Raw genomic sequence first — 3,977 nt, forward strand, 5'->3', positions numbered from 1 at the left:
GTGCTGCACTGTGTGTGTTGTTTCAGAGCAGGATGGGAGCCCACACATGTGAACAAGCTGCTGTTAGGACTCAGACTCCCAGGGGGCAGCAGGAGGTCAGAACCAGTTTGTAGATTAGTTTGTTGTCCTGCTTGAACCAGGTCTCCGGTCCATTTGAAGGAAGGGGAGGGTAACCCACCGGGCCAGGAGCAGAGCAGTCTGAGAGAGGTGTAGTTCAGGGCCGCCTCCACAGAGCAGGAGGGGGAACCATCGGGGGGGTCTGCAGGGACAACATGTAGCGTAACAGAGCAGTGATGCACAAAGTGGGGGTTTAATAAAAGCATCAGGGCCACAGACGGTTCTAACAATTTACAGGATATTTTCAAGATAAATAATACATTTAAAAGTAGGGATGCACGATATTGGATCTTTGGCCAAAATGTTAAAACTTATTTGGACGATAACCGATACAGATATTTTATATACTTTCTGAACATAGTCCTCTTATTTAGGCTTATTGGTTACAAAAATTGAATAGGAGCTGGTGACATATATTCAGTAACAGCCATATGAAATGCATAGCACTTTGACTTATATTAAATAAAACTGTTAAATATTATTTATTAGCATTAGTCACCTGCGATGTTGTCTCGCTTGTCGAGGCTTGTTCCAGGTTCTTAGCTGTAGTGTGGGATCATCTGCACTCCTGTGCATGAAGGACTTAAAGTTCAAAGTTTTTGTCTATCCATTGTGCTGTAAAGCCCCCAGTATACTCCTGCGTATGTCCATACGCAGAGGTATGCACGTGCGTACGCGGAGGTACAAGCGTACCCCGCAGGGCATGTCTGTGCAAAGCTCAATTTTTACGACCGCATACGCGGTGTCGCACAATAAACTGCCCAGCGACGCACTGTTTTGTATGCGACACCAATGTATTAAATTCCCATTCTTCATCCCTGATCTGGCCTTTTCTTTTGTTTTGTTTTTCCAAGAGGCAGTGATCTCTTCCTCCTCCGTTGATGCCATGACTGAAATGGTGAGAAATGAAGGAATTTGTCACGAGTGAATTAAACTCAGGTCCAGCGTGGCTGCGGGAGGGTCTGGAGATTTCCTGGTGTGCTGGTCTGATGTGTGGGCTGTAGAGTGTTGTTGTTTTTGATATTTTTATTAACAACATATAAACACAGAACATCGCTGCGGCTGAGGCTGCCAGCGCTCGTTTCTTTTTCTTTTTTCCGACCTGTCAATCAATCCAGTAGGCGTGTCAGCAAATGACCAATCGGCGACCTCAATTTGTCCCGAAGGTAAATGCCCCTTGTCTGTGAAGCTGCTCTGCAGCTGCTCAGGGTGTACGCTCGAGTTCGATGTCTGAACTCTCTGCGTACAGTACACGCGTACGTCCGTTCACGCGTACGTACGCGTGAACGGACGTACGCGGTAGTATACCGGGGGCTTTAGACTAATCATGCTAACAGGGCTAACACGACGTCCAATCATCTGTGGTAAAACTCACCCAAGTGCTATTGGCTATTAGCTTCTCAATTACATCGGAAATGACAGCTTGTACCTCAGGTAAGGCTATGTCGGAAAAATATCTTTGACTGGGCACGATATAGTGAGGCTCAACGTAGTCCAAAAATCTTCGGAATCCGACTTCCTCGATGAACAAAAGAACTTCCACACCACCAACATTTTGACTTCTTCCTCTCTGCCCTGATCAGAGCCGGTAGGTGCATGTGACGTCATCATGTTGTGCTGCCGCTGCAGGCACCTTGTCACTGGGTTGTCATACAAAAACAGGGCCTTTTATATCGGTGAGATATTTTGATGGAATGGTCAATGTTCGATATTTAACTTGAACGCTAATATCGGCCGATACCATGCCGAAAATATCATGCATCCCTATTTAAAATATATTTGTTGCTTTAATCAAACATCTGACTTGTCAATCTTTTTATGAGATGAAGTTAGTTTTTAAAAAGGATTTTGTTTATTGGTAAACACAATGTAGATAGCAAATAAAGAGAAAAACAAAAATCAGAGACTGAAGACTACTTCCAGCCTGCCTGTCTCGTGGCTCCTGGAAACGATGTACCTGTCAGATTTACACCAACTCCTCCGGTGCTCCAAACAGTAGATTGGGTCTGCGGTGCCGCCATTCTCTGCTGTTTGTGTGTCTAAATGTGGGAGTGTGTTGAGGTCTGAGTGTGTCAGAGTGGTAACAGATGAGCGAGCAGGAAAAATGAAGAACAGCAAAAAACCAAACCAGCTCAAGAAGTTCAGGTGTGGAGGAACCACGTCTGTAGCTCTGCGGTTTGCAGACTTCAGACAGACTGGAGGGTTGACAGAAGAGCAGGTTGGAGTCAAAGGTCACACTCACAGTAGACGGTCAGGCTGATGGTTTTTTTGGAGCGCGTGTTCAGGTAGGTGTTCTGTGCCAAGCAGGCGTAGTCTCCGGTGTGCATCCGGAGGATCTTGGTGATGGTGTACTGCGGTCCGGCGTACACCTGCGAGTTGTTGTAGAACCAGACGTACTGACTGGCTGGGTTGGACTGAGCCTGACACATCAACGAAACGGTCTCTCTTTCCAGAGCTGAGTACCCGCGCTCTGTTATACTGTACGGAGTCACGTCTATCTGAGGAACATCTGGGCCATCTGTGAACACAAACGTGTTCAATAAAAGAAGCTGTGGCTCTAAAAGGAGCGGGACGGCCCCGTCAGTACTCACAGATGGTGTCCAGCCATAACCGGCTGGACGTCTCACTGTTGACGGCGTTGCTGGCCACACATCGGTACCAGCCGGTGTGGTTCCTGCTGATGTCGCTCACGTTGATCTGGTTGCTGCTGCCTTGTGCAAAGACCGTGATGTTTCCCGCGCGGGTTTCATGTTGCCACACGTACTGGATCGGCTCTGTCCCGTTTTCCAGATTGCACCTCATCCACATGGTGGATCCTTCCACTGGAGACACGTCACTCAGCAGGAGGTAAGGGTTGGTGACTGGGACTGTATCAGAACAAAGATAAACACAGGTGGACTGCTGTAAAACCACTGGCCCATTCCGTTTGATCTGTACCATGCAAAAATGAGTGTGGCTCTTTGTTGGTAAGAAGGTGGAGCGGGAAACTACCACAGACAATAAGATTGCTATAAGATTGTTTTACAAACTTCAGGGAATTATGTTTATTAAATAAATCACGGACTTGTTTACTAAGCTGAGTTGCATCATTTGTTCTTGACATGATGGAGCTGAGACCAAGGACTGTTTCAATAAAATGGCTGTGGCTTTTGTTAGTAATCACCACACCTGTTTCTACAGCAATGATTTTTTTCTGTCTGAAGTGTGAATGCTGAATCAGCTTTTTGATTTTTTAAATGATTTTAAGTATTTGCAACTTTTTTCCCTTTAATTTTTAGGGAGGGTTTTTGCTAAAAAAAAAAGTTTCCTCGTAGAAACACATTGAGCTCTCTCTAGTTCTTCTGTTCTCTGACCTTCACTGCAGTATTCTTGCTCTATGTTTGTCTTCTATGCTCCTTTTAGCTTTTAAGGCCTGTTTTACTTGTTTTAGCTTTTAGCAACAGATTTGATGATTTTAGCTTGTTGTAACTTTTACATTTTCTTTACATCCGCTGCCCTGAAATGTTTTAAGAAGTATTTTATTTCTCTTTTGTTTTGAGCTCATTCTGTCTTCTTGACTCGGTGTGAATAAAATATGATCATATTATAAATTATTATCAGGCCAAAAGAGGGAAATGTTTAACTGAAATATGTTACCATGAAACTTTTGCTAAATATCAGTAAGACCTTCACAGACAGTATGTCTTTAACTTCATGCATTTTATTTAAATTGTGTGACCAACATGCAAATCAGCTTTTTCCTAGTAACACATGTTGACACCCATCTATCCATCATCCATCCATCCATTATCACCATCCAGTCATCCATCCATTATCATCCATCCATTATCATCCATCCAGCCATTATCATCATCTAACCA

General features: G+C 44.4%; 1 protein-coding gene across 1 annotated transcript in view; it reads right to left on the reverse strand.

The window, feature by feature from the left end:
- The window catches only part of LOC119420585 (transcriptional coactivator YAP1), a 56,306-nt gene that overhangs the window by 14,842 nt on the left and 37,487 nt on the right, over positions 1-3,977 (reverse strand). The window lies entirely within an intron of this gene.

This window comes from Nematolebias whitei, chromosome 14, assembly GCF_014905685.2.
Source record: "Nematolebias whitei isolate Nwh7 chromosome 14, NemWhi1, whole genome shotgun sequence".
Classification (NCBI taxonomy): domain Eukaryota; kingdom Metazoa; phylum Chordata; class Actinopteri; order Cyprinodontiformes; family Rivulidae; genus Nematolebias; species Nematolebias whitei.